Source organism: Apteryx rowi, unplaced genomic scaffold (assembly GCF_003343035.1).
Source record: "Apteryx rowi isolate R43461 unplaced genomic scaffold, aptRow1 scaffold_69, whole genome shotgun sequence".
Lineage (NCBI taxonomy): Eukaryota > Metazoa > Chordata > Aves > Apterygiformes > Apterygidae > Apteryx > Apteryx rowi.
In genome coordinates, this window is record NW_020450971.1 from 3,236,631 (window position 1) to 3,257,642 (window position 21,012).

Below are 21,012 nucleotides of genomic sequence, written 5' to 3' on the forward strand. Positions count from 1 at the left end.
ACCTGCTAACTTAACTGGGTTTTCTTCCTCTTTAAATGTTTCAGAAATGCTCAGCAGCAGATGAGTTGTATTTGTCATAAGCTGAAAGAAGTAGTGTAGTTACACTAGACAGGATTGATGAAGATGTAAGTAGGTGATGAGCACTGTGCTACAACATGTTTTATGCTAAGTGGTTGGAAATAAGAAACTTCTGTCCCTGTTAAGTAAGTAGAATATTCCTAAATGGTTTATAATATTGTTTCTTTCAATTTCTGCAGCCTGTTTGAGACTGTCACAAGATGTAAATTGAATTATGGAAGCTACAGGTCTGACTGCTTCTGATGTTCTTGCTGAAATTTCATGTCTCAGTTTAAAAAAAAACTATATATTTTTTTCCGAGGAAAAGCGCTAAGCCATTGAGAAATGCTTAGGTCTGGTTTCCTCACATTCTTTGATATTTATCATCTGTCTTAAAACGCCATACCTTACATCTCACATATTTTAGTGTATTTACTTTTCCTCAGTGTATTTATTTGACCTCAGTGGTGGTCATCTAAATGTGTAGATTACAGAAATACATCCCAAGTTTAGGTAACATAAGAAGCTTGTACTTTTTTGATTGTCCTTTTATGTAGAATGTTTAATGGAAATTGTTCTGAGGAGAAAACTATTTGAGCAGTCAGAGTGATCTCTGAAGTTATTTAACGCTAAAGTTTAGCTCTTTAGAGATGCCTGAAATTTCTTGGAAGAATCCATTGCAGAGAGATCAGTAATTTTCAGATGGTTCCAGAGATAAAGCCTCTATTTGATTTAAGTAATTGGATTAGTCTAAAAAGAAAGAGGTAATCTTATGTAAATAGATGTTAATTGGCCATTTGACATAAGGGTGTTTCTGGGGTTGGGGTTTTGCAGGTTCTGTCCAACTTCTCTGTGTGTAAATGGTTAGGGGAGGTAGGTGTGACCTGAAGGATAAATCGCTGCAGGGAGGCTTGGAAGACTTGTGTTTGGTTCCTGGCTGTGTCATTATGGTGGACAGAGACCATAAGAGAAACCTGGAAGAGACTCATAATCTCTCTACCTTGTTTTCTTACTGATTAAAAATAAGGTATCTCAATTTACTTTTTTCTGTACAGCTACTAGTGAGAGGTGCTACAGAAGTTAGCTGTTGCTGTCAGGGTGGTTCTTTCCCTCGACTGGATTACCCTGAAAGGCACGCCAGGAAACTCGCCAGATTCAGCTCAGGATATCTTTGCCAAATTGGCAACTTTGAAGCATGAAGTCTTTTTYTGGTACTATTATCCCCTTATATTTGAAATGAATCACAGTTGGATTCTTACTAGGTTGAATCCCTCAAAGGCTATTGTTACTTTTCAATGAAAATCCTTTCCAGGACAACTTTCCCCATTTGGGTACTCTTAGTCACAGCATCCTCCTTTGTATTTTTAGGCTACTGTTTGTTAAGTGAATCTTTTCTCCGAGAATGGCTTAGTCTTAAGTCTGCCAGCACAAGCCAAAGACGAGACCTTCCAGAAATCAAATTGCGTAATTGCTTCTGTTCTAGGCATCCTGTTTGTCCTAGTCCTATGAGAACTCTTTTTCATGGACATTTTGGAACTTTTTTTTTTTAAGGAAGACCTGTTAAGTATGGCTCTGTGGTGAAGTAAGATTCATTGCTTCACTGGATGTTGAGGAATGGAGATAGGCAGAAACTTAAGGTGGGGTGGCAGGGAAGGTACAAGCAGTGAGCGTATAATGGTACTTCCCCAAAATACTTTTCTAGCCTTCAGCAATTTGCAGCAATTTGCATTGTTTGGGATGTCCGAAGCCAGAAGTGGTGTCTCTTATATTAGCCTTCTCTCCCCGCTGCCCTCCTAGCAATGGGGATAATGAAATTTTTGATGAGACAAAGTCGGGAGACAGCAAAATGAGGAAAATCAGAATGCTATATGGGAATAGTTGAATGACTTTAGGGACTAGACTTTTAGAAATGGGATGAAAGTTAGTATTATACAGGGCAGCTTCTTGTACTTCAGGAGAATTAAAAAAAAAAAAAACCAAAAACTGATTCTGTAAGTTAAGTGTATGTTTCCCTCCTTAGTAGTTTCCAGGTATTGCATTTTGCTATAGATATATAAAGGTCAAGTGGTGATTTTAAAGAGAAATTATCTATAAAAATAGAAAGGCTTTAAATACAGGCTTTAAGTACAAGAGAGTGGCTGAGGTGTTACTTGAAAAACTGTATGATTCTGTTGCTGCTTTCAAGAGAAACACGTTTTCTGGTTAAGAGCAGGGCAGCCAGGGTGACTAGAAGAAGGATGAGATCAGCTTGCAAAGGAAGATGAGACAAGCTAGGCTGGTTTAGAGAATCAGAACTGCATGTGTGTGCATGTGGATGTATAGAGATACAGGTATGTGCGCACACACAAGTATCTATATCTGTCTGTCTATATATTAGATAAAGACCAAGAGACAGAAATTACCTGTTTAAGGTAGATGCCATTATTGACAGAAGAACAAATGGATATAAACTAATCATGAATAAATTTAGATTTTGGGTGCAAGATTTCTATTCACTGGAGCAGTAAGGCTTTAGAGTAACCTTTTAATAGGATTAGCGGGAACAGAAAATGCAACTAGTTTAGGTCTTGCTCACTTTAGGATAAAGGATTATATGATGCATTGCCTTTGATAGTGAACTTCATAGATTTGACAATTTAGAAGGTCCCCGTACTCTATTCGTAGCAGTGGATTTGATTTTTAGAGGTAAGTGTGAGTTTTTTACCTTTTCATTTTCCCCCTGTGGGGGGGGACTGATGGAGGGTARTAATGCTGGTGCTGTAGTGGCTTCTGCTTTAGTAAGATGTTCTAAATTGAGAAGTTTCAGGCAATGAAATTTTCAAGAATGAAAATRTTTTGCCATTGAAAGTCTCTAGTCATCAGGCTGTTGTGACAAAGTGTATCTTCTTGGTATCATTTTACTGTCAGTTTATTTCTGGCTTAAAAAGTCCATTTTATTTATTTTCTCAACTGATATTTATAGAAGCTGGTGAACTGTTCATGTGCTCTTGTACCCCCATACAGAAAGAGCATTGCTGGACAGACAGTACTTCTGGTGTAGAAGTTCAACGCTGTCACTAATAGCTTCAGTGTTTGGTCTCTGAATATGGGGATAGGCCCTTTAAACTGCAACATTGAGGCTTTTTTTTTTTTCCTTCTTTTAAAGGAAAGATAATTAGTAGGGAATAGTGATGATAGATCAAGTTTTATTTCTTGTCTCCAAGGACTGTTAGATGACCTTTCTGTAGGCAGCTTCAACTAGAGAGTGGAATAACTGTTATTTTTGAGCAGATTATTTGTTTCACTGCGAGTTCAGCGATGCCTGAGTTGGCTCTCTGTAGACCTGTTTAGGTCTAGCAGGATTACTAACTCAGCAAGTAGGATTTGGTTTCTACTATATTGTTTTGCTTTGGCAGAGAAATATTTACTATCCTTTTCACCCTGTGCTCGGCTTGAGCGAGATTTATGCCTTTCCAGAGGTGGAGAGGAACAGAGGGAAATGTCAGTCGATAGCAGAGCTCTGTGGAGGTAATGAATCCAGAGAATATTACGTTTGTGTAAATAATTTTTCACTGAATTGGAACTGGACTGTGACTCGGTAATGGTTTATGTTGATCAAGGAATGGGGGCATTGCTTTTCTGAACACAGCATCTTAGTTGTTAATAAGAAGGGCTGCCCCAAAAAAGGAAATGACAGCCCAAATGGCAAACAAAAAGTATTTGTAAGCAGTAGTTTGTTGAACTAGTGACTCTGAAGATTTTACTACTTGACCTCAGCCAAGTAGCAGAATTGGTTTCGATTCTCAGCACAGCAATTCATCACAGCAAAGCAGCTGTGGCAGTTCAGGAAGACAGGGAGTAATGGGGAGCCGAAGTGACAGCTCGCCCCGGGGGAGTTGGGACTTCTCAGTTTGCCTTCATGTTGGGAGACTGCAAGTGCACAGGTTTTGAAACCGTGGTATGTGAACCACTTTCAAGCAAAGCGGTTTAAAAACTGAAATGTTAGGTGATTATTGCTTCCACCGCTGATGGTCTGTTTGCTCTTTATCCGTTGCTGTAAAAGGCAGGTCTGTTCCCCATCACGCCGGCAGCCGCTGCTGCCTCTGGTTTGGGCTCGGATGTGGCTGAGGGAGTGGTAACCTGTGAGGAGGTGGGAAGGGAAAGGATAGTCAAGGGAAGAGCTTGGCCTCATGCCAGCAGGTAAACTGCTGACAGAGTATTCATTTTTCTTTTCCTGAGACATATCTGCTGTTGGAGAGGTGGACCGTGCCACCGCCAGTCCATGTGTATGGCCTGGCGCAGAGCTGCRTGATGTCGGGGGGTGGATGTTGTACCAGTGGCAGTACCCGAGCAAGCCAAGTGTGTAAATCTATGCGTTAGTTTTCAGGAGGACTTCCAGATCGCAGTATAGACCCACCCGTCGCAGGCTCTTGAAAGAAAGATAGGTGCCAGCCTCCAGCTGTCAGACCTGGTGGCCATGAACTGCAGCCTGGCGTCTGGTCTTGGTGTGAGAGAAAGGCAGAAATCTTCTGCGTTGGAAGAGGTAAAAATAGGAGGCCTGGCACCTTGAAACATTGCACTGAGTAATCCAAAAATGAACAGCTTAGAATTCTATCTTCTTTTCAAGGAGTTTATAACCTTTTTTTTTTTATAGTCCTTTAAAAGCCATCTGCCATTATAAGTTTTTTGATTTAAAAATAAGTAGGTGGTAGAGGTTGTGGAATCTTTCATCTTCTGGAATAAAGATGCGACGTCAGTGGTTTGGCCTTTAGAGACTTCGTTGACTAATCAATGCACTGTTTGAGTACCAACAGAATAATACCGCCTGGTAGGTCAGCGGTTTGGTGCACAGCTGTTTCATTTCAGTTATTTCCCAGCATAATGATTGAATAAGGGTTGTGTGGGATCTGCTCTTGGACAGTGAGTTGTCAGGGGCTTTATGGTAGTATACCAAATCACTATATTTAACAAAACTAGCAATTTCATACCATAAATTTTGGTGATGGAACTGCTGCAGCATAGACTATTTTTGGAGAATTCCAGTAGTGCTTCTGAAAGGATATGGAGATATATATATATATATATATATATATATATATAAAAAAATGTTGCTTATGCACAGTGTAGTTTTAGTTTAGTGATAGATCACTTCAGAAATGCTGTCTACTTAATGTTTGAAATTAATTTGAAAGTGTAGTTATCTTTTTAAGTGCACAAAATGGTATTTAGTGTGAGAACAAAAAAAAAAAGAGAACACAGCAGTTTTAATGTGTCAAAATTAAAGTGCATCCTGGATGTTTTCCAATGTTTCAAGGCTGATGAGAGAGTTTTTGAAATTCGGTTTTGACATTTGAAGAAATCTTACTGAAGGTGTTCTGTACATACTTATAAGAGGGTGTCTGTATATCGTGGTGTTTGAGAGGATATTTAATTTCAGCAAGAAAGGTTTAAGCTTCTTTATGGAAACATTGTAGTCTCTTTGCTTCAGGTTAATTCTGTGTCTTCCAAAAAATAGTTCTTTACTGCAGTTAATGTTGAATAGCTGCTTATTTCATGCAATGTATCGCGTCCTGCAAGTCTCTTGAGTAGTATTATAGCATCAGACTGTGGCTTCACAGTCTCTTTAACCTAGTATATGATGGGGTCTCTACTGAAGGAAGCGATCATGCTTTTTCATATACTAAATCTATTGATGGCATAATTGTGTGACTAGTCTGGACTGGGGAACTAATATGAGTTAAACTCAGGTTTTGGATAAGACTGCGTGTCCATGGCAAACATCTAATCTGACTGCTTGCTGTCCCAGTCCTGTCTTGCTGTCCTTCCCCACCCTCATCTCTGTGTCCACACACCCTCCCTTGTACTACTTACACTGATCGTTGGTGTACTTGCTGTGCTGTTTCTGCTTGATAAGTCAGCAGCAGATATTCTACTGCTAGGTTAGTTTTTCGCTGAGTTGTAAGACTTTGTGCTGAGCCTTTTAGCATGCTAAATGCCAGAACTGGCTTAAGGGAGCTCGGGGAGGTAAAACATGCAGTCTGGGAAGGGATGAGATGCTTGCAACCAGCCATTATGTTGATTTAGGCTGCCAAGAACTGCAGCTTAAGTTGCTTTGACCTGGATTTGTTTCCTGATCTGGGAATATAGCAACTGCCTTTATAGTTCAGACCAGTGGTCCATGTAGCCCAGTATAGTCTGCAGCAGTGCTGAAGATACCAGCGGAGACAACACTTTTTCAATCTAATCAGTGACTTTTTCCAGTTTTGGCCACCATCAACAGGTAGATTGGTACCTATGAGTATGTCCAGAAGCCATGAAGGAAAAAGCAGTCAGATGCGACTGCCTTCCTCTTGTATATCTGCTGTTGGCAGTATTGCCAGTTGTTTGCCCTACATCAAACTCCCCAGCCATCAGAACAAAGCTCATAGGCTGGGATATAAGGCTAAACAAGGGTATGTTGTCTACGGCAGTCGTCATGGCGCTTGTACGCGTGCAGTCCCAAGCAGGGCTGTCTATGGTAAACCTGTGCATCATGGTTTTAAGGGGGTGAGGTTTGCCCAGAGCCTGCAGTATATAGCAGAGGAACGTGCTGCCTGCCACAGAAGGCCTTGAGAGTTTGAGCCCCTTTTGGATAGGTGAAGATTATGTTTACAAGTTTTTCGAAGTAATCCTGACAGATCTTTTCCATAAGGCCACCAGGTGTACAGCCCAGATACCCAGGGGATCACTAGATCAATTCACAAATTCAGAGGGATATATGACCTGGCATGAGCTGGAAGGAAGAGCTGTGGCCTCTGTAGGACTTCCCTTTATAGATGCTGCACCTACTCTTCCCTGTCAGACTGCGTGTGTCTGTGTGCRCGGTGATCTGATCCTTTGTTCGTTAGCAGGAGTGGAAGGCGCACTCACTTTTCTGTACTTCCAGTCCTTTTAGGGTCTTTTGGGTGCAGTGGAGTTACGCTGGCAGCCCCATGCCCAGCCGTTCTTGGGTTTCACGTTTGGTCCTCTGGAACTTCGCTGTGAGTATCTGATCTAGGTGAACTACATCTCTCGTCAGCTTGGCCTAACACTTCCTGTATATTTAATTCAAATAGGCCTAGCCCTGCTGACCCACCTACTCTAAAGGTGGGAGCGAAGTCTCCCCAGCAGGTTCACCAGTGAAGACCAATGCAGTGTTCAGTGAGCTTCCCTGCACTAGTGCTGTCATCCCTGTGTCCCTTTGTCTTTTTGCCCTGCTCCTCAAGAGATGCCATTGTTTTTTCTAGTTGGTTCCTTGCTTTGAAGGTAGTTAAATAGCTTTGCAAGGTGCAAGCCTTGCAAACCTTTTTAGCTCTTAATTTCCCATCTATTTTTGACCTATCATGTTTTTATAAGCTCTTCTGTTCTCATTAGGCAAGCTGTCTGGGTTTTAAATGCTGACCTTCTCCCTGTGATGCCCCCCTTAACTTCCCTGTTGAGCCATGCAGGATGTGGGATTTTGCTGCTGGGGTTGAGTTGTTCTTTTAAACTGCTTTTTCTTTTTTAATTGTGGCATATATTTTACCTGGTCTTTTAATACAGGGKTTTTTTTTGTTTTGTTTTGTTTTTTAAGTCTTCAGGCTGCTTGTAGTCTTTTTGCTTTTTGGATTGCTCCTTTTAGCTTGTTTTCTTATTTTGAGGGGGAGTGGGTTGGGAGGGTTCCTGTTTGCTTCAATTTCTTTTGCAGTGTTCCCTTTTTTGAAATTAAATATCCATGTGCTGATTCTATTTATTTATTTATTTATTTATYTGGTGGGGGGAGTGTCTTCTACTACAGCATTGAAGCTGATTGTACTGTAGGTGCTGTTATAGAGCAACCATCCTATTAATACTCTTAACTCACTTTCTTCTGCATATCACCTGACCAAATCCAAAATGGCATCTTTCCTTGTGCATCCAGCACCATTTTCCTCGGAAGCAGTAATTTATTACTTATGAAAGTTTTCTCTACATCTCTTTCTGATGAAGCACAGAGCCCAGTTTATGTTTGGAGATTTCAACTGCCCACCTGTCCTAAGTTTGCAGCTTTTCTAATCTCCCTGAACATTTCCTGATGAGGGAATTGGTAGTGCAGTTGACAGTGTATTTTTATTCTTTGAATATGGGATTTCACAAGAATTCCATAGGGTTTCTGTTCTCCTGTAGTATTTTTATGCTTCTAAACTTCTCTGATACTTCACATACCGTGTCAGTGTCCACCTGTATGTCATGGTCTGTCTTTCCTGTTGGAATTACTGAGTAAGCCGGTGGCCTGTCAGCATTGCGTCCTCCTTTCACCACATCGGAGAGGCCTGTTATGTCAAGGGGGTCAGGTGATGCCAAGCATTTGTGCTTCCCCATGTTACTTTTGAAACTTCTGACATTGGTGTAAAGTGTTTATAAGTTCTAAAAGTCTTAATAACATGCCAGTCATCTGGCTCTTTTGTGATTAATGCACATGTGTTACAGGTTCTTCTTGTTCCCATCATGCCAAACCCTTCTCTCTGTGTGGCCAATATTTCTGGAAGAGTGTAAGAACAGGGGAAGCATGTAAAAATGCTCCCATATCCTCCAATGACTTGCAGCTCAAGGRTTTCCTATACCAGAACTACTGTTTTCTTGTTTATTGGGTGTCTTACTACATGGTGTCACTTGCTGTGTAATTACCAGTAGGATGCTTGCTTGGATAATCATTCTTTCCCCTGTATCTTGGTTTTGATGCTTGAGAGTAACTGAGGTATAAGTGCTGTCTGCTGGATATTAAAATTGGGGGGCTAAATTAAATACACTGGTTATATGTATTACTGCATCTTTTTCTCTCTCTAACTGCATTTTATTCCTCTTCCAAAGGGACCAGTGACGGGTCGTCTGGTCTGCTGTTAGCACACTTCTCTGCTGCCTGGGTGCTGAGTGCTTTTTCTCTCAAGGGATTTGACTGCTTAAATTATGAGCAGCTTTATTGCTGTCGCTTGCTTTGCTGTTTTGTCTGAACTACCAGAACAGCAACAGGTCTGAAAGCACCTCTGCTTTTTCCAGCAATATCTGCTGGTCTAATAAAAGTAATTATTTTTCTTTAAAAATATTTTCTCTGTTTCGTGAAGTCATTTCTGATTTGAGGGGTGGAAAGACATTGAGAGATCGCCTTAAGTCCTTTGTTTCAAGGCATGGTCATCTCTGTGTCTTATACCCATGCTGTCTGATAGATGTCTGTCTTACTGGTACTTAAAAATACCCAATCTCCTTAGCAGACATTACTTTCAAACCAGTGAGAAGTCCCTGTTTTTGAATCATCTCTGTCAGGCTTAAAAGTACTGTCTTTTATTATGGCTTTTATGTGAGGAAATTATACATCCCTTTTGACTCTTAATTTTAGCACTGTAACTATTCTACCTTTGAACCATTGTCTCATTGGTTAAATTATACGGCCAAGTGCTATAGGAATAGCGCAGGCCAGATTGCATTGATTTAATAGTAATTCTTATGACCTGGTCTTGCAACATTGTTGTGAAATAAGGCAAAAATAATATGATGTTTAATAAATTTTCCAAATTACGGATTTTTAAAACATTCAAGTGTATTCTAGCTTAGCCTGGTATTATACAGTTCTTACAGTTCCCGTCTCTTGCAAGCTAATGTTAGGCAGTGGGCTTTTAGAATTGAATAAAATCTGTACATGTGGTTTTTAGTTTAAAATGAATGAGGAAGAGTGATTTTTTTTTTTTTTTTTTTTTTTTTTTTAAGGAATAGTTTTAAATGTTTGGCTGAACTACAGTTTGTTTTGTCAGTTCACACCTTGTCATAAAAGTGTTAGGTCATATTAGTGTTATGTTAAAGCCTGTGTGGTTCCAGGTTTTTCTTAGATATCTTTAAATATTTCACATTCATTTGAATTAAGTTCCRCTTAAGCAGAAAACTTGTGTTACAATTTCTTACCAGCTTGGCAAATTATAGTTATTGGCCTAAGGTGGGTTTTTTTTCTTTTGTTTCATCTTTTTATGCTTGTGTCCCTAGCCGCTTATATGCATTAGCATGCACCATGTATTTGGCAAGTAAGAAAAAGCATTTTAAAGGTCCAAATGGGTACGGTTATGACTGTATATCTAGTGTCTTGTATGTATAAAAAGTGTGAATTTTATTAACAAAGTTCTCTTCCAAAAAAAGTTGCATATATTTATGCCTGTTTCTACTCATTCATGTAATATTTTGAAAGAACAGCATGTCTCTCAGTTAGCTGAAATACTTTAAAACATAAGTTATGATTCATCTGTAGCAGGAGAATCCCTGTTATATCTCTAATATAGTTTTGTGTGACCTTTTAATAACTATGCCTCCTGGTTTCCCCTGATGTCTTGACTCAGTGCTTCAGGTAATATTTCAACAGAAGAAATGAATAACTTACTAAAACCTGTCATCCCACTTCCTAGTGGTCGCTGGCAGTTTGGGCAAAACTGACAAGTAATCGGAAGGAAAAATGCAGCATCTTCGTTGGCAATGAGAACAGACTGCCTTTAAGGTAGTGTGCATAGACTCTAAAGGTAGGAGTTGTGTTTTGAGCTGCTGTCTGAAATCTATGCAAAACAATATTCTCTGGCTCTTGATTTGTAGTTAATATGCAGCAAACATAACGGTGCTACTTGTGAGCATGCTGCAAATGGTCTCTGGAATTGCCTGCTCTCCTGTAAGAATGGAAATGATAATGTGGAGCTAACTGTCAGGTTTCTAATGCCTGGAGAATATTTATTCTTTATCAGCCTTCAAAACAGACTTTACATCTGAATGATCCTGCCAGCGATAGAAGGGGAAACACATACTAGCACCTTAAAACGAATGTTTGCTGGATTCTTTGTGGTGACCTCTGAGTAATGACAGAACCCAGCAGCTGGGACTGTTCCCGTCCTGTCTCTTCAGTGTTGTCTTCCCTGTTTTTTCTTAGAGGGAAGATGTTCTGTGGGCCTTGTACGGCTTTCTAAAGCATTTTGGAGATGGTCTGCTCAGAAAATTCRTATTTGGATATATTTTGCTTTACTGAATTTTTTGCAAGGATTCTACTGGATCCTTGCAAAGGAGTCATTACAAAAAGAAATATGACTATACTTTGTGCTTTCACTGGGAATATTTGATCTCAATTCCGATTTGTAAGTGGAATGATCATAAATTCTACATGAAGTCTTTTGTGGTAGTAAAATTGTTTTAATTTCTTGACTTGCAAAGCTTCCATTTRTCTGTTTTTAGGGTGATTGGGTTGCATTATTTACAAAGTTTCTCTTTGACATTAGTATCTAGTTCAGAACTGCTTGCTTCTCCTCCAGAGGAGACTGCATATCTCTTGGGGACATGTGTAGTGCCAGGGCTTTTAAGTGCTTGCTAATTTGAACACTTGTTAATTTGTTAACATGTTCATTAATCTGACCACACTTGAACATCGGGTACGTAATTTTTTGAGGTGCCAAGTCACTTTTGGACATGGGAGAAACTGAGCAGCATATGATGGTAAGTGGCTCAGTTTCTCTGAATATTGGGTCTGGAGACTGCTTTGGGGCCTATCTAGTTTGAAATCCTTAAAATGTGGCCAAAGTTGTTTGATGTAAACTGTGTATTGAATCAAAGGCAGCATTTTCTTGGTTTGTCTGTCTGCTGTTATAAAAGGGAGCATGCAATCACTTAATGTTTTCTAAGGTATGAGGAAGGCAGGTATAGCCAGGGAGAAAATACCAGCTTTGATTTAATAGTTTTTGTGAATTATTTTGCAGCAAACTAATTGTTTTAATGTGCAATACAAAGTTAGAGTTGATTAAAAGAAGTCTAGTGTATGTCTAACAAAAAAGATGTCAGGAAGCAAGATTATATTTCTTAGGAGTATTTAAATATGCCCCAAAGAAAGTCATAATCAGGTGTGTGCAGACTTTGAAATAATAACTTTAATAATTTGTAATGACACTCAATTGATCTGTTAACTTCATACTTATAAAATCTGATTTTTCTGCTCTGGTTCATAATTGCGCAATTGGGGAAAAACAATTTGCTTAAGTAGGTCATGGCATAAATGTGAACAGCTTTATAATGTAAACATACATATTGTTATATAATTTTTATTAAATGTTACAAATTATGGTGACTTAATAACCTTGAATTTGCTGATGCTTGCTCATGGTTGCTTTTGGCATTAGAGGAAAGGTTTATCTGATGGTATGCTCCTTGCAGTAGATGCATTGAGTGAGCATGTTGTACAGTCTTGAAAGATTAAGTGGCATTTTGGTAAGAGGAGCTGAGTTTTCGTGTTTACATGCTAAAATTCAATATTTGCTGTCTCATAACTTTTTGGTTGAGTTTTTGGGAACATGTTGAATGCTCCAGAGGTCCTAATCAGAACAAGGGGATTTTTTGCAGTAGACACAGCTTGAGGACCAGTCTATCTCTGCTTTATATATTCCAGAATCTATGAAAGCATGTAGGGAGATATTTAGGGAGAGGGACCTCAACCCCATAGTGACCCATGATGGGCACGTGATGTGCTATATAACCTGTGCTGATTATTACTGTGTTTCCCCTTCCCTCTTTTCAAGTTAGTGACAAGGTGAGGTGGACTCAGGGTGAAAAAGATGGAGGGAAGGACAGAAATGGAAAAGGTGGCAGAAGGGGGGAAGGGAAAAAAGGATAAGAAGATGCTCTGAATATGAAATACAGAAAAGAGCGTAATGGGCAGAAAAATGAATTTTGAAGCATAAGGAGCTCAGAATTTGGAGGCAGGAGTTAAGCACTTTATCAGTTCTTGAATACCCAACTGTGTTTTACATGTGTGTGTACCAAGGGTATTTGGCTCTGAGGAGACATGGGTGTCCTGCCGGTGCTGCAAGACGCCGTGTAGTGACATGAGCTTCTGCGGTTCCTCCGTCAGCGCCGTCCCTGACGCTTGGCTTCGCAGGAGGAGGCTGGCATCCAGCACGGTGTGGCGAGAGGCAGGAGCTGGCGAGTCCGTGTCCGCCCGCTTTGCGCTACCTCCTCCTCGAGCGGTACCAGCGAGGGCCTCGCTGCCGCGCTTCTGTAGCGCTCGTTGAGTGAGGCCGGGCTCTCGGCCTTTTATTTCCATTCTGGGATGCTCTGTCGTACCTCGGGTTGCATCTGAGGTTGGCAGTGCCAGCGGGTGGGTGTTATGGGGTTAKGGCTCCGCTATGAGCGACGCACGGTGCGGCAGTTCCTGCGCTGGTGCGTAAGAACAGGCGGAATTAACTCGCCTGAGCGCAGAGCCGTGCTATCCGCTTCCGTGTGCGCGGCGCTGTACTGCCCAGATAAGCACGYGTGCCCGGGGCCAGCGCCATGATCGCCATCCTGAAGCTACCTTGCTCCCTCTAGACCTGTCCCGAGACACTCGTGGCACCTTACATGGCATGAACATGTGAAAAACAAGGCGCCTTTGGAAAAGGAAAAACTGATCATTCCCCGGTTTAGTGATTTAGGGCATTGAAATAGGGTTTCTGTTTCTGAGGAGCAGCCGTTGATACGTTTGCCAGGCTGGCCAGGACTCCAGGAGGATTAGCAGAAGTYTACAGGACAGAAGGCTAAACTGCCTAGTCCGAGGTGAATGTGGCAGAGCCGGCGATCATGGTGTCCACGATCACCGGAAGGACTGTGATAACGCCCTGGCGAGGGGCCTCGGCGCCACCCTCGAGGGGTTTGAAAGAGGATGTCATCCCCTGTCCCTTCCTGCTGGTTCCTTTTTATTTATTTTTTATTATTTAAGGCTAGTGGACTCATTCTATTCAGCATTCAGAGGGAGATGAAATAGCCTTTTTCCCCAGTCCCTCGCTCCCAGAGCCTACAGGAGAAACTAGGGATTTTCAATTTTATTTCTACCTGGTTTTTTTTTTTCCTCTCCTCATCTCTACTCTTAAATCTTGTCCTCCCCTCCCTTCTTTTGTGTGGATGACAGCTTCGTGCCACTGTTCTTCATCATTGCAAAAAGTATTTTAAATTTGCGGTGACTAATGGTTTCCCTGTTGCATGCATGTTTCTGACAAGAAATAGTAAACACTGGGGCTGTGTTAGCACTGCTATTGCTAAGATTGTCCGCCGAGGTGCTGGAATAACCTCTTGTAACATTGCCTTGGCTAATACGCGGGTCATATTTGGAAAGCTGCTTCTACAGCCCTATGGGCTAAAAATGTTTTTAAGGTTTAATTTAGAAAATAAAGCAGAAAAACCTACCCTGCTGTATTGGGAGCTCGGGTCCCAAAACTCTCCGCTTTCTAAGGACAAATGAACTTTTCCAGCCTTGGCTGAACCCTTTCCTACCTAAGTGCTTAGACATCTGTGTTTGATCACTCACTTGATCTTAATGCCTTAAAAATACAAGTTTTAAAATGAAGGCTTAGTGGCTAATGGACAGCTGTAGGGATTGATGATATGAAGATACTCAATTCTAGGTGACTTAATTTAACTTAATGATTTAGCAGCTATCCAGATGTATAAACCTGATATCTGCTAATTGAGATAGGAAACTGCTTGATGTTCTCAGAGCTTGTTGTGTGGACAAATGGCTGTGGAAACCGGGAGCCTGTGGGAGCCTCCGCAGTGAGAGGTCAAGCACGTGCTACACAGACCAGACGCTGCAGCTGGAAAGCTGTGGAAGCGCTGAAATTTGAAGCGGTATGGTCCGATTAACCAGTGTATCAGCTTTGTTTTTCCCACCCGTGTGACACCGAAGAACATCRCTACGGAGGATATGGTGACTTTGAAGGCTGTTTCTTGAAAGCGCAGTTGTGTCGTGCTGCAAGCCCGTAGGTTCAGTTCGGTCTCACTTGCGGGCTGGCAAGGTTAAAACTGTTGTGAATACAGGGATGGGGAAAGCAGGTTTTGTTCTCAGCACTGACCCTGTGCCTGCCTAGGACGTAGCTTTAACTGGCAGGTTCGTTTCTCTGTGCAACTGCAAGTCTTCAGACCTTTTTTTGAGCAGTACTAAATAAGCCTACATCACCAAGTTTTGTGATTTCTGAGTAGTACTGGGTTTTGTTATATGTAAATATTTATTTTTAAAAAGTGAACAGCAAACAACATGTATTATAGAAACTCACTTTGTTTCATGAAGCTGGTGGATTGTCTTAAGAGGGCTGGAGGGCGAAGGTGTAAGAAAAAGGCTTCTTGTGTCTGACTGAGAGGCTAATGTAGGCATATCCGAGAGTTCTGTTCTTTTCTTATAAGTTGGTGCTTTTACCTTCTCTTTTCTGGAGTGCTGCCTGTATTGCCTCAACTGGCATCATGCTAGAACAGCCATATCATCTGGTTGTATTTGAATTGTTTGCATGAAATTTATTAAAGTAAATGCATTTCTTGATTAAAGTATTGTCGGCTCACCGCAGAAAATGACCTACCATTAAGCATGTCTCTCATTTTTAACTCTGATTCTACTGTTGTTTAAACTAGATTTTCTTAAAATGGTAGCTGCTTTCTGGCCCTCCTTCAGATTAGCTGCTTAGATAAGCAGCACTTGCTAACAAATTCACACCTAACAGTTCAAGTTCTGATCGCAAAGCTGATCTTTCTGGGGCATGTAACGATTTCAAGAAAAACACCAAATATACTGTCTGTTATATGAGTAAAGAAAGAAATCTCTAAATGCTTCTTTCTGAAATACGATAGTTTTATAGGAGTTGCTCATTTGATCATTTAGTGTTGAGAATGACTGAGAGAATATACTATGCTCTTAGAAATATTTGATGACTTTTTCAGTAATTGTATACRTTTTTTGTTTTAAAATGTGTTAATGTTTGTGTTAAAGAAAAATTTGCGGAGCTGACTTCGCAGCTTCTGAAGCCACTACCTTGCGATGTTTGTCTTCAGATCGTCCCGCAAGGCCGAACCTTGTTCCTGGACTGAACGTGTTGTGGGAGCAGTGCAGCAGAGACTGTTCTTAGAAATCTGCTCATTTCCCACAAGAAAGAGGAATGTTATTGCAAAATTAATTTCATCCTGTTAGGGGAAATCCGTGGGTTTTGTACACACTCCAGTCTTCATGAATTTCACTAGGTGAAATTCTTATCCTGGTAAGGGATTTTTTTGTGTACGCAGGCATGGGCAGAGCACCATCTTTTCAGACAGTTTACTTGGCAACTAATTCATTTTCCTATTGTGTGAGAGTAGTCAAGCAAGTGGTGCTTTTTAACTCAGATCAAAATATGTGTTAAGTGGTACTGTACTGGAAAAACTAGCTTTTTGTTTGCATCTAGGCTGACCAGGCTGAAGGAGAAACTAAAATAAGTCTTTAAGCCAAGCTAATTTTAAGGGAAAAAAGTAACATTTACCCTTTCCCCTGAAAGACTCTTGATATTGGCTTCTAGAACAGAAAGAGATCATCCATAGGCTTCTGTAAATCTTCACTATGTTGAATTTCTAGCTAAAGTTGCTGAAGAAACTGGCTTCTGTTCATGATTCAGAAAGTGCTTAAGCACCGAAGTAAACTTTGAATAACACTTTGAACTTTGCTGAAGCTACTCACATAGCCGTATCTGCTTTTAAGCAATAAATAAATCACTGCTTTCTGGTCTTCAGAATATGGATCATGGTGTGCATCTCCTTTTTCTCTCCATTTCTGTAGTGCTGCTACATAGAGGTAAACATACAGAAGTGTCTGAGATAACCGTGCTCGTTCTTGGACGTTTTGTTTCCAGTCCTGGAGGTTTGCGATGACAAATGTCTCTCCCACAATCCAACAGATAGTTTTGCAGATGAATCGTCCCTTTGTTCTCTTATACAGAATCAGAAAAGAAGTCTGCAGTAAACATCAGGAGGCCATTTGGTCCAGCCTCTTGTCAGAGGGCTGGATCAAACATATTTACAGTATTTCTGACAGCAGTCTGTTTTGGAAGCTTTTAAGGATACGCTGCTGATGGCAGCTGTATGTTCTCCTGGGCACTCTGTCCCAGCACTTGTTTCTTACCACTGGGRTTTTTTTAAATTAATATCTATCTTGAATTTTTCATGCTATAATTTAATTCTATTACTTCTTGAGTTATCCACCATGGATTACTTCCATCACCTTTTTTGTAGAAGCCTTTTCCATATTTGAAAGCAGTTATGTGTCTATTCGGTCTTGTCGTCTTTAACCTAAACCCCAGTCCTTTCCATCGGTTTTCATAGGTCGCAGTCTCTCAGCTCTCTGATTCCTACTACTCTTGTCTAGATGCTTTTATTATTCAACATCTTAACATTATGTCCCCAGCTGAGGCCTTACCAGTGTCTAACATGCTGTTTTTGTTTGGATATTCAGTGTTTGTTTGTCTATTTCCCAGTAGCATGAGTTGCCAGTTCACCTCCTGTACAGGCCGGATCCTTTCACTTYAGAGGGTTCGCTTGTGCCACATTCCCTATGTCTGTAGTTAGATTATTCCCATTTAAGTGTAAAACTGGGCTTGTTAAGTTGCATTCTGTGTTGTTCCCCTCTTCCCCTCCCCGTGCAAGTCTTCCAATTTGAAAATGTCCTCTTAAATTCTGTAGTATTTTCCATTGTGGTGTAAGTGTCTTAAGCCTATTGTCTTTGCCGTCATTCAGATGATTAATGAAAACCTTGAGTAATACTAGACAGAGGAGTAATACCAGAYGCAGGGTAAACTTCTGTAGAATGATGCTGGGCGAAGATCTCTGTTTTTGATCCCAAGTTGTAGGTAATTCATCTAGGCCACGTTTCGCTGTCTTGCTTATGAGACGACAAAAAAAAAAGGCAAAAAAACTTACTGATGTCAAGATATGACRTGTATTACTTCTCCCTATTCAGCAAGGCCTGTTACCTGTCACAGAAGGCAAGATTGGTTTGATGTGAAATGTGCTTATGCTTGCTGGCTGTTATCTTTCGTCTTGCTTTGTACAAGTTTTTGTTACAATATTCTTACACTGAAACAAACAAAAGCCTCCCGAAACCCAGCCAGACAAAAAAAACTTGTCATTTTTTGTTTTTTTCCAGGTTTTGGGAACATGTCTTCCCGTGTTCTGGCATCTCATCCCTCATTATACATTCTCAAAGACAGGTATTTTAGTTCTGATTGCTTCAGCCAGTTCTTTAGTACAGCTAAGGTTAATTTTAGCTTGTTTTGAGTGTTTTAAAAATATCTATTTTGCTTAAATTGTCTCTTTTCTTATTCTATCCCAACATCTTGCCTTTTCTTGCTGGTTTTGTTTTGGTCCCATGGTTATAGCTGATGTTATTAGGGAAACCTGAAGCAAAATAAAGTCACCAAACACTTCGGTTTTCTTAGCATTTTCTGTTGTGAGCTGTTCCTCTGAGTTAAGACAATTTCCTTGTCTTTCTCTTTCGACTTGTAGCCGTATGTGGTACTTGTTTTACTTTATATTCATTGATGTTTGTATGTCGTGTTGCAAATTGATCATCTTTATCCTCTGTTTTTCTGTGTTTTGCTGTTCTTCTTTATTCCTTTTTAATAGTCTGACTTGATTTCCACTTTCAAGCCTGTGTGAAGGGCTTGTTATTTAGCCAAGTAGCTCTATTGATGTGCTTGGCAGTCTTTCTTGCACTTGTGCCCATAGTCTAATTTCTTTTGAGGAACTACTGACTTTTCTTTCTTTTCTTCCTTTTCTTACTCTTGTCTCCTAGAAAATCTTACCTATTAATTCTCTACATTTATCAAAGTCTGGCTTTATGAATTTGTTTTTTATTTTGCTGTTCTTGCTTCTTTCCCTTTGCAGATTCATGAACTCCCTTCTTTTCATTGGCACTCTCACCTAAATTGCTGTCCAAATGGGAAAAAAATGGTTGCGAAACTATTAGAATCAAGTATAGAAGGGCCTTGATTTATTTTCACCCTCTGAATTATTAGAAAAAAGAAAAAAGAAAAAAAAAGAAAAAAGAAAAGGAGAGAGGAGAAAAAAAAAAGCCACCAGAGCACATTCCAAGGATTTGCTTGGTATTCTTGTGTCTTGCTAGACTACTTATACCTGGCATGCTGAAATGTTCCCTGACCATGTTGCGTAYCTGTATGATTCTGTTGCACAAGTCAACCACCAGCTTTTTGCTCTTGTTGACCTGCTCCATAATATCATCCATCAAGTTTCCCCTTTCATCACAAACTAGAGACTTTCAACATATCCATCCCCTCCTGTGCTCATGAGCTTATGTAAAGATGTCCTTGATAAAGAAATCTGTGTACATGATCCCATCCCCTTTGTTGCAAAGCTGTATTCTCTTCTATTGAGTAATGTGAATTAGCTCACTGAATTGTGACATCTGGAAATGCCAGAGCCCAGAGTATAGCAGCAGCTAGACTGCATCAGTTAGTAGGGAGCCTGCTCTGGGTGAGCCTGAAGAAGGTTGGCATTGCTTTTGTGAGGGGTCTTATGTGGCTGCTCTAATGATAAACTTCAGTTTCTTTTCTCTTTAGTTAGAACTAACTTGATGAAACAATATTACATAAATGGTTTGCGTTGTTTGAAGGTGTAGCATGATTCCAGCTAAGAAAATAGAGAAAGCTTTAAGTAAAAAAGTGTAAATGCTAAAATTCCTAGAATTTAGGAACGATGGCTTTGTTCACTTTTGTCACGCAAAGAGGAAGATGCTGTTTTAGTAACTTGTTTAGAAATGTATTGATTCTGTACGTTCCTGTTGCAGTGTGTCAACGTGTACTTTCTTAGTATGTTGTGGCCTGAAAATCCTGAGTATCGTGGAGTAGAGAACTAAAGCAGAAGCACCCCGGTCTTATAAAGGGATGAGGGTGCTGAATTTTTAAAGCTTCTGATCCTACAGCCAGGGATGCCAAGTTAACATTCGGCCTGTAAATACTCCCCTGTTACTGAAGGTGGTGGGTTAAGTAACAATTATTATAACATCTGTCTAGATATCGTTTTACCTCTCAGTTCATCCAATTAAATTTTTCTGACTTTAAAGTCCTACAAGTTTTCTATTACTTGTGAGTCTTCAAGTGAAACCAAAAAAGTCCACTCTCATTTATAAATATAGAGAAGTATTCTTCATCTGTTACCCTTCCTTTCCCTTGTCTTACCTCCTCTCCCCTTTCTTGTTCTCCCTACCCATAACAAGGAGGAGAAGCTTTTCATACATCGGGTGACCCATGCTCTTGTGCTTCAGCGAGGTGTTTTCTGGTTGGCCTTTAAGGTCAGTGTTTAGGATAAATAGGGTGTTGGATATATGCATAATGACTATATCTTAGTAGTCTGTCAGGGAGACATCTTGCTTTTCTACTTGCAGCTGTGTATGCTTCTTTTGACAACAGCAGTTGTATATAAAGAAGCAATATTAATTTAAACACTTATTGCGTTTTAATTCTCTTTAATTCAGTTTTGCAACTGAAAAKAGGAAAGAACAATGTATGATCAACTGGTTCTCCATAGAGCGCTGTCTGACAACCCCTGTAGCAAATTATTGAAGCAGTTTTCTGCTTTACAAGATCTGTTTTGGTTAGAGCTGGACAAGATTTTTTCAATAAAGAGTAAATTAGGCAACGGCTGGATGGAAAGTTTATCATCTTCAGGTCACTTGTGAATTTGCTCTGACTTCAGTAAATAGCTCTAGATGGAAATATTTTTTCAGTGTTTGGCTCACAAACAAAAAAAAAATCTCAAAATACAGAATCTTAGGAAAGAGGAATGATTGATTTTTAGAGAGGCTTCTCGAAGTCTAGATTTGGTCCCTTCTTCTGCCTCTGTACACTCTGAAGCATCCTCCACCAACTTGAAAAAGGTTTCTTTCAGCCCCTGGGTATTCAGGAAGCTCTGTAGTGCTCCTGTTAATGCTGGGAGCAGGGAAAACCAGAGGTTCCCAGTGCGACGGCGAGAAGCTGGGTGACCCATTGGACAAGGGAATTCCCCAGGCTTTTGTCTCAAGAGGGCTCAATCCCAGGCTTGGAGCTACTTTGCTTTTTAATAAAACRCTTCACCCTAAATAAAGAAAGAGGATGACTCGAAGCTGATTGTTAGAGCACTCCCAGGGAAGCGCAGCACCCGCGCTGGTGAATGCTTAAA

General features: G+C 40.4%; 1 protein-coding gene and 1 pseudogene across 1 annotated transcript in view; both read left to right on the top strand.

Moving 5' to 3' along the window:
* The first annotated feature begins 4,513 nt into the window (after positions 1-4,513).
* Positions 4,514-6,903, top strand: LOC112975762 (annotated as a pseudogene).
* An 11,080-nt stretch (positions 6,904-17,983) lies between these two features.
* AMMECR1 (Alport syndrome, mental retardation, midface hypoplasia and elliptocytosis chromosomal region gene 1) overlaps positions 17,984-21,012 on the top strand; it is a 38,191-nt gene continuing 35,162 nt past the window's right edge. The window contains exon 1 of the transcript XR_003256775.1: positions 17,984-18,047. The gene's annotated coding sequence lies outside the window, so the exon portion shown is untranslated. The remainder of the gene's footprint in view (positions 18,048-21,012) is intronic.